This window comes from Myotis lucifugus, unplaced genomic scaffold (assembly GCF_000147115.1).
Source record: "Myotis lucifugus unplaced genomic scaffold, Myoluc2.0 scaffold_135, whole genome shotgun sequence".
Taxonomy (NCBI): Eukaryota; Metazoa; Chordata; class Mammalia; order Chiroptera; family Vespertilionidae; genus Myotis; species Myotis lucifugus.
The window spans coordinates 2,722,453-2,739,816 of NW_005871183.1; the positions used below are offsets into that span (position 1 = coordinate 2,722,453).

A 17,364-nucleotide genomic window follows, 5' to 3' on the forward strand; every position below is an offset into this window, starting at 1 on the left:
ATTAGGGTCAAATTAACTGGAGCCTAAATCTTGGAATTATTATGTAACACATGTGTGACTTTTGGTAATTTTCAGAGTCTCAGTTTATTCTCTCTATCATTGGGCTAATGCTAATCTATTTCATAGTGGGGTTGTGAGAATTAAGTTAGTTCCTGTAATATAATGCACTGCCATAGTTTTGGTTTTTATTTATGAGAATCAAATGAGAAAAACAAGGAGTGGAAAACAATAACTCATTTCCTTTTTTCCTTTGCTCCCCAACTTTTTGTGATTGACACCACATTTTATATCTGTTGCCTTCAATCTTCATGGTCTTCCATTTGGAAACATTTTGTCATGTTACTTCATGTAAACCATGCTATCTTTTCTACTTCTGACATATTCTGAAAGGAATGATTATCTAGCAACTTAAGAGATACAAATGGAAGCCAGAACACTTACAGGCACTGTCAAATAAGGATGCAGAAATGCCTTTATTACTTACTAGAGGCCCGGTGCATGAATTCGTGTATGGGTGGGATCTGGCCAGCCAGCCCCCATGGGGGCCCATCTGACTGGGCTGGTGGTGGGGAGGTGCTGCCGGCAGTTGGCCGGCTGGCCCCGCCCCCGATCGGGATGTTGGGGGCTGATCAGGGGCTGGGTCAGCCCTGGGGTGGGGGGTGGGGTAATTGGGGCCCAGATTAGGCTGGTTGGCTGCCGGAGTGCGCGTCATAGCCACCTGTTGCTCCAGTCATTCTGGTTGTTCCGCCATTCTGGTCACTGGGCTTTTATATATATACTAGAGGCCCGGTGCACAAAAATTTGTGCACTCGGGTGGGGGGGGGTCCCTCAGCCCGGCCTGTGCCCTCTCGCAGTCTGGGACCCCTCAGGAGATAACGACCTGCTGGCTTAGGCCTGCTCCTGGGTGGCAGAGGGCAGGCCCAATCCCTAGGTGCAGCCCCTGGTCGGGCTCAGAGCAGGGCGGATTGGGAGGTTGCGATGCCACCCTCAGTCACGCTCAGGGTAGGGCCGATTGGGGGGGGTTGGGGCACCGCCCCCTGTCACACTCAAGGCAGGGTCGATGGGGAGGTTGCAGCGCTACCCCCTGTCACGCTAAGAGCAGGGCCAATCGGGGGTTGGGGCGCGCTGCTCCCTGTCACGCACAGAGCAGGGCCCCATCAGGGGGGTTGGGCGCTGCCCCCTGTCACGAACAGAGCAGGGCCCATCAGGGGGTTGGGGAGCTCCCCCCTGTCATGCAAAGAGCAGGGCCGATCAGGGGGTTGAGAAGCTCCCCCCTGTCACGCACAGAGCAGGGCCCATTAGGGGGTTGGGGAGCTCCCCCCTGTCACGCACAGAGTAGGGCCTATAGGGGAGTTAGGGCACCGCCCCCTGTCACACACAGAGCAGGACGGATCAGGGGGTTGGGGCGCCGCCCTCTATCAGCCACAGAGCAGGGCCCATCAGGGGGTTGGGGCGCCGTCACTGTCACACTCAGGGCAGGGCTGATGGGGAGGTTATGGCTCTACCCCGTCACACACAGAGCAGGGCCCGTGGAGAGGGGGGTTGGGGCGCCACCCCCTGTCACACACAGAGCCGCAGGGCGATCAGGGGGTTTGGGCGCTGCCCCCTGTCATGCTGATCCGGTGCCAGGAGGCCTCGCGGCTCCGCTGATCCCGGTGCTGGGAGGCATGTTACCCTTTTACTATATAGGATAGAGGCCTGGGGGCCAGCTGGTTTGCCCTGAAGGGTGTCTTGGATCAGGGTGGGGGTCCCCACTGGGGTTCCTGGCCAGCCTGGATGAGAGCATGATGGCTGTTTGCAGCTGGTCACACACCCTTCAGGGTGGGGGTCCCCACTGGGGTGCCTGGCCAGTCTGGGTGAGGGGCTGAGGGCTGTTTTCTGGAAGCGGTTGACTGAAGCTCCCAACCGCTCCTTTTTTTTTTTTTTTTTTTTTTTTTTATTCTGGGCCAGCTTTAGCTCTGGCTCTAGCTTTGAGGCTTCCGCTGCTGAAAGCTGGTATCTGGTTTGTTTGCGTTCTTTAATCGAAACAATGTATAACTCCAGCTCTGATATCCCGGCCGGCTGAAAGCTGCTTTCTGGGGTTTTGTTTAGCTTCTATATTTGTTAGAATGTTTCAAACTGCCAGCTCAGAGGCCGGCAAGGCAGGCGGGGAACGTTGGAGTCTGCAGTCACTGGAGCAAGCAAGCCTCATGTTCGCTTCCAGCTGCCTGGCTGCCGGCCGCCATCTTGGCTGACAGTTAATTTGCATAAGGATGTGCTGATTAGCCAATGGGAAGGGTAGCGGTCGTACCCTACTTACCATGTTTCTCTTTTATTAGTGTAGATATATATTTCTCATACATTCGCTATATATATATATATATATATATATATATACACACACACACACACACACACACACACACACACACACACATATATGCAGATACATACACATATACAGGCAGTCCTCAGGTTACGTTGGACTCGACATACGTTGTTTCATGGTTACGTTGCCATCTCCCATTTATAGTATTTATAAAAAAAAATTCTGTCATTTCGACATATGTACATATGTGCTTTATGTTTTTTATTATTTATTTACCACAAGTAAAGGTCAGGAATTGTTATCTTTTAAATTTTTTTACTGTTTCACTTCATTACTGCTGTGTATGTGCTCCATGTGAGTGACATAGGTGCTTATGTAGGTGGGTTGCGACATATCCTGAAAATCGCGTTACGTTGTACCGTAGGAACGGATCTCTGATGTAACCCAAGGACCTACTGTGTGTGTGTGTGTGTGTGTGTGTGTGTGTGTATTTATAGAATAAAGTATAATTTGTATACTTAGTGTTTCAGGTCAGACATAATCTTTCCTTTACCCCAATTTGCATTACCCCTTAATCAACTATATTTAGGATTTGAAGAAAATTGCTTATTTTAAAAAAGACAATTTAAGAAAAACACTATTACCATCACAAAAAGTATGTTACAGAGGATAGATTATGAGCTCAGAGTCCTTTATCTTGAATAAATTTCTCTCATGTTGAATGGAGTTCAAACACATATGACACAAGGAGGAATACTAATTAAGTAATATTTAGCAAATTTATTGGCAATTTTAGAAAAAATATACCATTTACATGCATAATAAAAGTGGTATATTTTTAAAATCTATTTGAAAGCAATTTCAGATGTGTGTGAACTAGGATTTGATGCCCTTTGTGCTTGGCCTGTGAGAACTTGCTCTTCATACGTTTAGATGTACTCATGTAATATGATGTCAATATTTGTGTCCTCTTGAAGAACTGCTACTTCAGTATAAGATATTCCCTGTTCTCTAATTATAGTATGTAGAGGAGATACAATTTTAAACCTCTCTGACAGCTGAAAGGACTTTTTGAAAGAACATAAACACCCTTAAGTTATTGTTTTGGCTAACCAAACTTTACTTATAATCCTAACTTCTCTAACAGTGAATTAGTAATATTTCCATGAGTTTTTGAGCCTCTTATTGGAATTAACACTTCCATAATTAAATTGTCTTATTTTTTCTGAATGTTGGTTTAAAAATTATTGTTAAACACAGCGTGATATAGTTAAACATATTTAAAAAAACTTATTTTGAATGATTTTGGGTAATTGTAGCAAACCAGATGTTTCTAAATTCTTATTTAATTAGAGATAAAACATATTCTCAATATAGTTTTGTCTAGCTGTCAGATTGGATAAATGAATCCATTCAATCAGCATGTTCCTAGTACAAAAAAGGGGGGGGAATAGGATAACATTTTTCTAGCTACATTTGTTGAAAATAACTATTCATCTTCTATGTGGTTAAAATCATGCTGTGCCAATTCTATCATAACCAGAATTGCAGAGAAGTCTTTTAGATTTTTTATTTTTATGAATTTCACTTCTTTTTATCCTTCTGGAGGCATTGAATTAGATTCTACTTTTCATTTAGATTATAGGCCCATGTAGGTTTGCGCTAATCTTAAAGTATCCTGAAGCTACTTGTTGAGACACTATTGCGTAGTTTATTCTCCAAATATAATACTGTACATAGTCAAGATTCTTTTTCTTCCCAACCCTAAACCTCCATCTTTACCTTTCTTTTAAATCTGTTGTCATTCATGGGGGAAATTTAAATATTAATACTTTATGTATCCCCTGTTTGTTTTGTCCTACAGCATTAGCTAAGACAAACTGTTTCCAGAGCTGTGCTTACTTGTCAGAAAATTGTGCATAACATAAAACACTAAAGGAAAACAAAGCCCAGACTAGCAAAACAAAGTAAAACAAGGTATAAGGCCCAAATAATGTCAATTTCAGGCTCCATTAGAAATGCCAGTGAGAAGAATGGCAGGGAATCGTGATAGGTACAGGTACCTAGTTGGTAAGGAATGAGTTTGCATATTCTAGTCTTCTTACTGTGCAGTCAAGAAAGGTGGAAAGGAAAACACACACCATAAAGTGAGTATTTCCTTTAATATAGTATCAACAACCTCACTTTTTTATATTAATAAGATTTGAATTTAAATTGTCTCAGGGGCCTCCAGTATTGTTATACATAAGGGGTGTTATCAGGTGTTTGATATTATGGGTGTAATTGTTGTTTTTTTGGAAAGCTTGAAGGGAAAATTGTTAGCATAGCAGAAAACCACAATGAGCTGTGATAATTACCAGAGCTAATTGATTGTTCCAGCTTATGTGGATGTTTGTCTAGGATATTTACTGAGGTAATATAAGATGTAAAGATTGAAGTTGAAATTTTATTTTCACCTTTAAGAATAAATCTTAAGAATGAGTCTCAGATTTTTTTTTAAAAAAAGTCAGATTCTCTGTCATCTCAAGGTTTTTTTCATGTCCTCTTCAGAAAGCACGTTTTGAAAAGGTTCTTCTTAACTGGTGGATAGAACATTGGTTGGGAGCATTTCACAAAATCCTTTTTGGAGAGACATTAGAATGAGAAGGAAAAGGGGGAAAATAATAGATACAGTTTTGTTTCTTCTTGCTTTTACTGTGGCATTTGGAGGAAAGAGTAGAACACATAGATTGGCTCTCTGTGCTGTTACAGATGGATACTACTTACAATTTGAGCAATGAGGAAAGAGTGATGCAGAATTGTCCTTTTATGGATTTCTCATTGGCCTTCTTGCTTCAGTGACTTGATGAGTTAAAAATAAAACAATACTCTTAGGTTCTTCTGGAACACAGTGGTTTTGAATGTAGGTGTAAAACCAGACTGGTGAGCAGTGATGTCACTCAAATGCACACTTGTGTTTAAGATTTCTATGTCAGCATCGTGGGTGTTTTGCCCACACACTATGGGGTAATACATGTATTTGAGTTTTATTTATTTTTTCTTAGTGTTGAGGGTGTGTGTCTCAGTGTTGGTGACTTGGTGATTATCTGTGCAGAAGTGGTAGGTTGTTTTGAGTTACCTTGTCATTCTCACCTTGTTTAGTTTCTATCTGCCTCCCTATGCCTTGAGAAGAAATGACAATTTATGAAGAAAGCTGCCAGCTTCTAAGGGCAAAATGCTAACAGGTCTCAGACTTTAAATGAATGATTTGTGGTCATGGCCAAATATTACATTCAGAAATGTGAGTTCATAAAATAATAGGTAAGTGTCTTTTAATTTGTTAACCTTTGCATTACTTGGTCTATACTTTTCTACTCATGAAAATCTCTATCTTGGTAAGTGAGAACTTATTTTTGGAATAATTTTAAAAATAATACTTTAATTTTTATTTCCTAAGTTAATCTTTGTGTATACTTGAGTAGGTCTCAAGTTCAGATTTAATGAACTTTTTATATCTAATGAACTATCTTCATTATTATTTTTCCAGCTTTCAGAAAACTTTAAATGCATTTATTTTCAATAGCTATAATTTTTTTAGGTAGGCATAAATATCTAAGCTGTGTTTATAAGCCTTTATTTGGGTCTTTATTGACATTAAAATGTATGTTACACAAATGTGGGAACCACTCCTTTATTTTTTAAAACTTATTGCAGTATTGATATGGTCATGACCAGCAACTTTCAATGTGCAGGTTTATTTTGGTGCACAAATTAAGTTTCCAAATTACACATTTATTGCTTCTTACAAAAGCATTTTGTATGGAGGAGAAAAGAATGGACTGAGTCTTTCAGAGTCTCTCTGGAGGACACAAAGTTGTGTTATAAACCATACAGTTTTTACAGCCAGAAAAAAGTGTGTGCCTAGGGAATGGTTGTGTTTACAATGCATGAGTAGAGGTTAAAAATTCACAGTGGTCACTTTGAGATGCAAAAATGAACACACAACTGCTCACTGGAGGCCACCTATTTGACCTCTGCAGACCTGGTCCGTGATCAGTGGCCTGGCTAACTTCTGTGCCACCCCAGGCTCACAGTCATTTAGGAATCCTTGTCAGGGCACCTGACCGAGGAAGGGTGGACTCCAGGGGTCTGCAAGCACTCCGACCAGATAGTGACACAACCTTTTTGATGCCTTCTGTAAGGCCAATGGAGCTTGAAATAGTCTGCATACAAAAAGGGAATGGCCCTCCTACTCATTAAACTCCACCTTCCAGCCCGGGCAGCTGTGGCTCAGTTGGTTGGAGTGTCATCCCATACACCAAAAGGTCAGGGCACATACCTAGGTTGCAAGTCAATCCCCCATTCAGGAGCATGAAGGAGGCTACCTTCCAAGTTTCTCTCACACATCAATGTCTCTCTCTCTCTCTCTCTCCCCCCCTCCCTCCCTCCCTCCCTCTCTCCTTTTCTATCTCTACAATAAACAAACAAATAAACAAACTCCACCTTCTACATGTAACCAGACACCCCTTTCTGCAGGAACTCCCAGACACTGGAGACTGGAGGAGGGCAAAGTGCCACTTTCAGTCTCTTCTCCAGACCTCTCACTTCAAGCCCTGAATCTGCTTTGTATTTTATACCTCAGCAAATGGAAGGAAAAAACAGTATCGGGTTTATCATTTCATCCCCAGGTTATAACTCATCCCTGGAATTTAGCAATTTGCACTGGTACTTGCATTCTAGTTGAGTGGAAGTCCAACCCAGTGACCCCGGGAGTGGGAACTGCCACCTTCTTTGGGTATCAGATTGTGATCTGACGTTCTCCGAATGGTACTGTGGGCTGGTTTCCTACCAAACACACTTTCCTGGAGTATGTGATAGCTACGGGGGCCAATGTGTGGCCTTTCCATTTCTCTCCTTTCTTGTCTCTATACTGATGAAGACATTGTTTTTCCTCCCTTCTTTATCCTCAGTGCTGACCTTAGGGGCAAAAATACAATATTATATAACTATCAACTAATATGATTCATTTTGCAAGATGTGTGAAAACCAGCCTAAAAATACCATAGTCAGGATTTATCTGTCCAGGTAATACGAAGTCCACATTGTTATTCAAATTAGCAAAATATAGATTACTATATTTTAACAGGCATTTGTTTAATAAGCTTCTCTATTTTTACTTCCTTCTGCAGTTTAATTCCAGAGCTAAGCAGACATACTTCATTCCTGGAGAGGCCAGGTCACCAGTCAAAATTGTCCTTTCAGTGACAAACTACCCTAGCGCACCACATTCTTTGGATTTGGTTTTCTTTTCTTTCCTGGCTCATGGTCAGAATGAAAATCCAGTGGCTGTTTCCCTAGTCTCCCTTAATATCTTTTCCATCACTGCTTTTTACAATTCTTATTCTCTGATTTTTTTTCCTAAAAGCTCTCAGGTTTTCATTTTGCTGTAACAGCCTCTCAGAAGCATTTCCCCCTCCCGCCTTGTCTTTCCAAGAATTACCATCTAGAATTAATGAAGACTCTTCTTGGGTGAGGGGTGTGTCACCTTTGCCAAGCTTCGATTTCATTTTTTATTGTTCTTTTCAGTTTAAATATTAGCATAAACATTAACATTTCTAAATCCAATTACAATGATCAGGGTTCCCATCAGGCATTAGCATAGCCATTCCTCCTAGCTTGGTGAGGACTGTCTCAGAATCTATAGTTACCCACATGGCTGAGATTGATGACTACTTCTTTACAAGAAAATACCACTTTATTTTAGCATTAACTAGATAATCTTTCAAATTTGTAAGAGCAAATAATTTCATTTTGAAATGTTGGAGACAATAATATTTTTTTTCCTAGCTGTTACATTGCTTCCCACAATGTCAGAAATCTCCTTTTTCTCTGTGCAGTGTGATTATTTCCACTTTAGGGCCATTAATAGCAGCATTGAGATTTGATGAGTGGATAGCAGAACATTCATTTTATGAGACTCTTTTCAGATTCTTGGCCTTAGATGAAATACATGTAGCACTACTGAGGTGAATAATCTCTTAACTATAAAACAGAATATATTTGACCTTTGTTTATTGGCCGTACTTTATGGGAAGATGGAGGAAGTGAAAATCCTGAGAGGTTTTCTACTTCCATTTCAAATTACCTAGCAGACTACTTGAGGGACAATTTAGGTAGGACTGTGTCATGAAGTTGTAATTTTACCCTACTCTGGAGATAGTTAGGTGTTAGTTGGAGATTAAAAAGAAAAGAAAAACCTAATGGAAAAAGAAAAACTATAAAATCCAAGTCTTTCCTACTATTCCCAGAGTAAATAATAGTATATGAAATTTTATTCTCATCATAAATTGAACTATATACTCTCAATGAAGAATTGGAAAAGATATCCTACTGAGAAATCCTATTTGATTTCTTTTAGATATTTCTTTTAGAACTAGATTATTTTATTAATATGTTTTATGGGTAAGTTATATATCTTGATGATCATAAAATGTTTCTGTTTAACTTTTTTTTTCCTGGAGCTTAACATTAATTCCAGTGCCTAGCAAGCACATAGTATGTGCTTCACAAATGCATGCAGCATGAACAAAGTTTCGCCTTCACAAAGACGTCTGCCTAAGATGACTTGGGGAATTTTTGCTTTTTCTTCTGGCAACACATTTCCCCGTAAAGTGTTTCTTATCTCTCTGAATTATATTACAGTACAGTCATAATGGAAAAGAATGATCCATTTTTAATTCTTTCCTTGACTGAGCTGTGCTTTGGAATTTTATAACTAATGAAATACAATGTTTCTCTTTTCAAGTTCAAATGTAGATTTTAATTTTTTATTCATGGATCTATCTTTGTAAAACCACTCTTTTGTCAAAATTCACAGGTTAATAAGCCCTAATTGTTAAACACAGTGAGTAGAAGCTGTGATATGCTGATATTCTAAAGCTCTGAATATTTGAAATGGTCATCATTTGATGTCCCGTGACATCTGGACTGCTCAGGACTCTCAAATTTTATGTTGAAAGATCTGAGATTTAAAAAAAGAAAAAGCACACATGCGTTTCAAATCATATTTTCAACTTAGAAAAAAGTAAAAATAGTAAATAAATCCCTTCATCAGCTTTGCCTAATGTGTCTCCCCAAAATAATATACTAAAATCCTAAGGCCCCATGTGATGGTACTAGTATTAGGAGGCGGGCCCTTGGGGCTATTTAAATCTTGAGAGTAGAGCTCTCATGAATGGAATCCTTGATCTTCCCCTTGCCTGGCAAGGGCACTGGAAAGACAGGCAGCCCATGAACCAGGAAGCCCTATCAACCACTGTATCTGTGTCATGATGATCTTGGACTTGCAGCCTCCCCAGCTGTGAGAAAGATGTTTCTATTGTTTATAAGCTACCATTTCTGGTGTTTTGTTATTGCAGCCTGAACAGACTTAATAATAACTATAATACGGTGATACAATCTTGAAAATTAACATTGATACAACACCATTGAATAAATTCTGAATTGTGTGTTCAAAATTTGCTTGTTTTTTTTCACTGATGTACTAGGGATATTTTTAAATGTAGAGAGACTTACAGTCTCTCTATGGAGCTATATAAGATTGATAATTTTGGGGCATTATTTACATTGTTAGAATAGTAATGACCGAACTTCAGCAAGCCTCTTTTAATGCATGATGCTATGAGAATGGTATTCCTTTTTGCTTATTCTGAAGTACACATTTGTATGCTAGCATATGAGAAAAGGAATATCATTACTATTTTAGGAAATGTTTAAATATTGCTGATATTAACATTTTACTTATAATCCCATGAAATGATTTTATTTTAGTATGATATTTCCAAGTGGTTGTGGATAGAGTCAAGTTAAATATTCAAGTTTGTCATTTAGATCTATAAGTCTATAAAAGTTACATACTTCATTAATTTTATCAATTATAACAACCATTATTCTTACAGTAGAAGACAGTAAGTGGTAAAATGTAAATTTTCCAGAAATAAACAGGACTGAAAGGAACTTTATGCATCGTAAACCCTGATTGATGAAAATTTGGATTATTTTTAAAAGGCCTTCCTTAGTCCTTAATATGTTTAGCAACCTATTTTGTGGAGAAATTTGTCTCTATGCCTAAATGTATGCTGCAGCATAAATTAAATCCCTCTTATTTTGTCAACAGCAGTTAATAGATTGTCAGTTCATTGAGGGAAGGTTCATTTGCTATTTATCTTTATGTGCTGTAGCTGAGTGTGGTATCTGGCACAGGGACAGACACAATAAATGTCTGTTTACTTGAGGGAGATGGTGATGTAGAGGCCTGCTCTGTTATCTTCTAGCCTGTAGACCCAGTTCCTGACCATTTTTTTAGGTGATTTCTAGTACATTTCTCACTTCTACCCAGTGATATTATACTACCAGCTGCTTGCCCAGTATGCTAAGCATTTCATGTGCTTGTGTCTTTCCTTACGTGCTCAGCAAAACCTAGTTTATCTGTTAATGAATAATGAGCAATTATAAAATGACCTATCCTGAGTGAGTTGTATAGATAGCAAATTTTTTTGTTGTTGATCTTGCAAATACTTATTAATAAGACAATGGAAAGAATTACTCTGGTAGCCCTATCTAGTCATTAGCTTTGTAATATTACCTTGAGAAATTTTGAATTCTTTCTTAGCAAGGATTTTATAGATTTGAATTTTAAATAAAATACTTCTTGATCTTCAGGTTAACACTGGAAGTATTGCTTTTTTTCACTTAAATTTTTTCTTTCAACCATATGGGTAATTTTAATTTTGTAAATGTGTGAAGTAAAGTCAGGCTAACATCAAATGACATTATGAATAAAATTCTAGAATATACTTTAAAAAACTTATTTCAGTGTCTGATCTCTAAGTGTTTATAACTATGAGAGGCTGGGTAGAAGAGGGCAAAGAGGGAGAAAATGGAAATGGAGACATCTGTAATCTTGTCAACAGGAAAATAAAGAATTTTTAGAAATGAAAAACAAAAACAAAACAAGAATGGGTAGATAATCAGACAGTCATACCATTGTTTGGAGTAATAGGATAAGTAGATTGATGGGAATAAATTAGGAGTGATATGACAATAAGAAAAGACAAAATGATGAAATAAGGGTGACTTTGATAAAATTTCCCCTTATTATCATAGTAGTAAAAATGCTACCATAGAGGCATTTTTATTTTATACTAGAGGCCCGGTGCATGAAATTTGTGCACTGGTGGGATGTCCCTCAGCCCAGCCTGCACCCTCTCCAAATCTGGGACATCCCTCTCACAATCCGGGACTGCTGACTCCTAACCACTCGCCTGCCTGCCAGCCTGATCACCCCCTAACCTCTCCCCTGCCAGCCTGATCGGTGCCTAACTGTTCCCCTGCTGGCCCGATCACACCCAACTGCCTTCCCTTGCAGGCCTGGCCCCCCCCAACTGCTCCCCCTGCAGGCCCAGTTGCCCCTAACTGCCCTCTCCTGCCTGCCAGGTTGCCTCCAACTGCCCTCCCCTGCTGGTCTGTTTGCCCCTAACAACTCTGCCTGTCGGCCTGATCACCCCCAACTGCCCTCCCCTCCTGGCCTGATTGCCCCTAACCGCCTCTGTCTAGGCCCCGCCACCACGGCTTTGTCTGGAAGGACATCTGGAAGGTCTCCTGGTCTAATTAGCATATTACCCTTTTATTAGTATAGATAGTGTTATAGAAAAAGTAGCAAAGCAGGATAGGGAATTGGAGTGATAGGTTGGGGGAATGGAAGGCAGGTTTTCATATTTAATAGGAGGCTGGAGTAGGCTTCATTGAGGTCACAGTTGAACAAAGACTTGAAGGATTTCAGTAGATATAAGGAAATTTAATTCAACTTTCTGTACAGCTTTCACTTGGATAGAAATTAGAAAATGAATAAGGAAATGAAAATTTATTACTCATTGTCTCTACCTTTTGGGCATTGTGACATATAATCCATAGTTATAGATATGAACCCTGCCTTGTAGGTAACTAGTAGAATTTCAGGGAAAATTTTAATTGGCTAATAAGGAGCGAGGTAACTTTTACTGACAGAATGAGGATGATAGATATGAGTGACCTGCTTAGGTTAAGAATTTAGCATCATCTTTAGTTACACAATGAGAACAGTTCCTTTGGGAAGAAAACATTTTTCATTTTGAAAAATTAAATTTCCATGAGTTTTATAATAAGTTCATTATATTGTAAATGTGTTTGGTATAATAGTTACTGAATATATTTTTAATTATATTTGCATCAATTTTGGTATCCAGTTTTATATGAAAGTGTTATCTGAGTGAGTGTAAGGGTTCAGCAGCACATTCAAATTTCTTGACACTGGAAGGTATAAAATATCAGAACTGTTTACTGATACCTCTGAGCGATACAGCCACATATTCTGAATTCCCAACTTAAGTAACATTACCACCATGTTGTAGGTATAGGCGTGTATCATTATGGTGAGCTAAAACTGCTCAGTAATTCAGAAGTCCTGGTATGGTAAAGAGTGACCTCTGTTAATAGTGATGGATGTTGACAGAAAAGCTCTTCAATTGTGACAGAGAAGAATACTGTCATACTACACTTTGTTCAAGATTCTTGTTATGGTCGGTGTTGTGGTTTGGGAGTTGTAAGGCCCATCTTGAACTGGCAAAGTGAGAATTATCTGTTGACACTTACCTGGGAAGAGAACTTGGCAATTTTAATAATTATACTCTGGTTTTAAAACACATTGTGGGTCATGTCAGTCAACAAGGAAGATTGCATTAAGTGTTGGCTCAATGTGACACTGATCTGAATATTGTCCTATATGGTGTGGCAGAAAGAGTATGAACTTGTGAATAAATTTGGTGTGTGTGTGTGTGTGTGTGTGTGTGTGTGTATTGGGGTGGTTTTTAGGAGGAGTCAGGAGGAATTCTGAGTATGACAGCTAGAGAGGTAGGTCTGAGCCTGCTCCTGGGCCTTGACACTCTGAAAACGAGTTTGCACTTTTTGCAGTTGGCAGGTGTAGGGTCTGGATGGAGAGATTTTGTCCCAGAAGGGAGGCTGGATAGATGTCTCTTTGAAAGATGCTAAGGACTGAGTCAGGCAGTATCCATGGGGATGGTGAAAAGTGCACTGATGTATAAGAGTCTAAGGAAGTAACATATTCAGGAGTTGATGATTAAATTACAGGTGGATAGTAAGGGAGAAGTCAAGGTTGCTTTGCATATTGCTTAATAAGGGGATAGAGAAGATGGTGATGTCATTTTATGGTCTTACAAAACCATGAAAAAATTGGTGGGAAAGATACAGCATTCAGTAAAGGACTTCCTTCCCTTTACATGAGGGTATGGGCTGGATACAGTGTTCTGGAGCTAATGGGAGGATTTGGGCTGGAGAAATAGATTTTGGCATCTTTGAGTGGAGGTTGAGGCCAAGATTATGGATTAAATTACTAGGAGAAGGCATAAAGTGTGTGCATAGAATATGGCCAAGGACAAATCCATGGGGAATTCTCACGCTGCTGGATGGAAAATATTAAAGGGAAACACAAAGAAATGGTCAAAGAGCTTGGAAGAGAAATACTTCATTTTTTCAGTTTAATAATGGCGGCAAAGAGAGAGTTTCAGAAGTTCTCCTTGAAATGTAGTGACCTTTTCCAGAGCAGTTATAGTGAAAAGTGGTGCTGCCTGAAAGATGACTGCACTGGCTTGGTGATTGAATGAGGGGAAGAACAGACAGCAAGTATAAATTATTTCTCCATTTGTTGGGAAGGAAAAGAGAAAATTTGGCTCTGTTCAGAGGAGAATTATAGACCCCTGTGAGGGTGGGTTTTTATGTTTATTGCCTTGCTCACTTGTGCTTTCAGGATGTGAGCGGCTGGGACATGATTCAGTTGTAGAAGTCAGAAGTGAAAATACAAGCAGAAGAAGGTCTCTCAACAGAGGAAGGTCCCAGAAGAGATGGAAGGAAGCCTTAGCTTGGTCTTCTGCATGCGGAGATGTCAGTAACTCTCTTATGGCTGCAAGGAATTAGAGAGGAAATACGTTCTCGTGTATCTAGTGAAATGCCTAGTAGTCGCAGGCAGTAACAGGTTCATTCAGCCTCCAGATCTTCACTCTATAAAATGAGCCTTGCTGATCTCTAGTTTGCACTTAGTATTGAAAGTATTCACCTGCATTTATGATAGTTTTAAAAGGGTTGAACAATGTAATTTTGAATTTGCAGACCAAACCTTTTTATAAAAAAATATTTTTATTGATTTTAGAAAGGAAGGGAGAAATAAAGAGATAGAAACATCAGTGATGAGAGAAAATCATTGATTGGCTGCCTCCTTCAAGTCCCACTCTGGGGATCGAGCCCACAACCTGGGCATGTGCTCTGACTGGGAATTGAACTGTGTGTGACCTTTTGGTTCATAGGTCGATAAAACCACTGAGCCACGCTGGCTGTGCCCAAACCTTTGATTAGGCTAATTTTCTCAAACCGCATGTTGTTCTGGCTAGGTCACTGATTGTATAAAGCTTTACTAATATAATAATGCTTATAGTTCAGAATGTATCATGTGTTAGAGCTTGTGGACCAACATGTTGCTTAGAGAAGTCACACTGAAAGGAAATAAAAATTCTTCAAACAGTGAGATGAGCAGAGAATGAAAGAAACCTAGGTGTGTAAAGCCATCTCAAGGTGACTGAGCTGCTCCCTGGCTTGAAGGTTTTTTAGGACTGGTTTGAATTATTACTAGAGCAGACGAAATAATGTGTCACTCCAGAAGAGCTGGTTGACTAGAGACATATAGAAAATCAATTCTGCTCTCATTGCTAAGACCATCACTTTTGTGAGATAGATCATCTGACTATTAAATATTGACTATCAAATACTTTAAATACCAATTGAAGGCCATTGATTGCTCTTGTTCTGATTCCTTGAATTCTGTCTTTGGGGAGAGAATAGACTGATGGACGACATCTCTAGTATTGTCACTGTGAAGGTTATATCTCCTTGTACATTGATAAGTTGGCATTCTGTTTATGTGTATTTGTCTCTGTGGGCTTGGAAATAGTCTGCTCTTGAGAGATCATTGGTTTTCTATGTATGTAGCTTTCATCAATGTATTAAATGTGAAAATCCTTTTCTGGGGAATGTGGTCAATGAGGAGACACCTTACAGTTTCTACTTTGGTGAACACATCAACCATTTTTCTACTCTATACATCATGGAGATGAGAATTTATACCATTCAAAGCTCTTCTTGTTTATTCTTTGGTATTATAGAAAAATGTTTAGTACATACGAATGTTATTGTAATAAAGCTTTTTAGGGGTTATATGTGAAGTAATTTTTATGAACATGCATCAGTATGCTATTGAATAGCAAACTATTTTTAGCCTTTATAACTGAGGTCAGTGAAGGATATATAGGTTCAGGTTGTCTGTCATAAGTTTAAGAAAAACATGGTAAGTGCTAGTAATAATTCCTTTGACTTTAAATTGTCACATGAAGTTGTTTTGGAAGAAGTAATATTTATTTCATAACTCAGTAAAGTGAATTAGAGCTAAATTTCCTCAGTGTGGTATATATCAAAACTCTTTGTCTGCCCAATGAAATCATTATTGTAAAACTCTTCAAGCCTGCATTCTTCCCATCTTTTTAGATAACCAGGACTATGAATTTGACTTTCTATTTCAGTTATTGCTACATTAATATCTTTTGTATTGCATATGGATTTACATTAATTCTTTACTCATTTTTTCAAGATGAGGAGAAATGTTATTTACTTGTTTGCAGTTGTAGTCCATTCGAGTTTATAGTTTTGTATTTTACTTCATTGTTTTTGCTGACTAGTAAAAAGTCACCATAGATTATTTTTTCCTAAAGTGTTTTCTTTTAATTCTTGAGCAATAAGATTCTGAAAATGTTAGGAACCCTTACATTTTCCAAGTGTGTATATTCATTTGGGTTGCCAGAAATTTTATATATATTAAATTTTTCAAATTTAAGAAATTGAAAGCATTACATAAGATGTTTTCTGTATCTTGCCATCTCTTATCTATACTTATGTCACAGTTTTTATTTTTGCAGGGTGATTTTTCTATAAAAAATAGTTTCTATTTAAATATCTTTTAGCTAACAGAGCTAGGGTACCTGTGTGTCCTTTGCTAGAGAGAGAGAAGGTTCTTGTTAATCTCTATTCTTTGACATGGGGAGGAGTAACAAATGGGATGGAAGAGGTCACTGCTAACAAAACCCAAGTCTTTTGTCTGTGACAACTTCATGAGTAACACTGGAAACATGCTATTTCTTTTCTTTTTTCCTTGATGTCTGTAGCCAAACTTATCCCTGAGGCCCAGCAGAGGGGATCAGGGCCCATGCACCACAGTGTTTCTGTGGCAGCCTTCTGGGCCAGTGCCTGCCATGAAACATGCTATTTTTTCTTTTACCTGAATTATAACACCAGTTTGCATTTTAGGTGTTCTGCATGTTGATAAAGATCATAAAAAAAGACCTGTTAGCTTTAAAAAAGCAAAAACAAACAAACAAAAGTGTGAAATAATTTATGCAGCTGAGCTTTTCAGCAAGTATTACTATTCTGGAAACATCTCACTAAGTTGTATTCGTTTTTTGAAAACTGCAACATCTATTTCAAAAATCTGGTCAGTAATCACATCTGTAGTGCATTGACTGTAAAACTCGGTCTCTTTAAGAGCCAGATGATGTGGTGGTATTGCATCTAAAGACGTTATGTAGTGTGTGAGTGGTTAGGGCAGGGGTGGGCAAACTTTTTGACTCAAGGGCCACAATGGGTTCTTAAACTGGACCGGAGGGCCGGAACAAAAGCATGGATGGAGTGTTTGTGTGAACTAATATAAATTCAAAGTAAACATCATTACATAAAAGGGTACGGTCTTTTATTTTTTTTTTAGTTTTATTCGTTTCAAACGGGCCGGATCCGGCCCGCGGGCCGTAGTTTGCCCACGGCTGGTAGGGGATACAGTTTGGGAGCAACATGTAACAGTGTAAACCTTTTGCTGAGGCATGCGTGTTGACTGGCTCTCTGGCACTCCTCTGAGCTTGCTCTCAAGGCCA

General features: G+C 39.1%; 1 non-coding gene across 1 annotated transcript; it reads right to left on the minus strand.

The window, feature by feature from the left end:
• Nucleotides 1-16,593: 16,593 nt before the first annotated feature.
• LOC111827134 lies at nucleotides 16,594-16,723 on the minus strand. The gene has a single exon (XR_002830635.1). It is a non-coding gene; the product is annotated as a small nucleolar RNA SNORA5 (small nucleolar RNA).
• Between the last annotated feature and the right edge of the window lie 641 nt (nucleotides 16,724-17,364).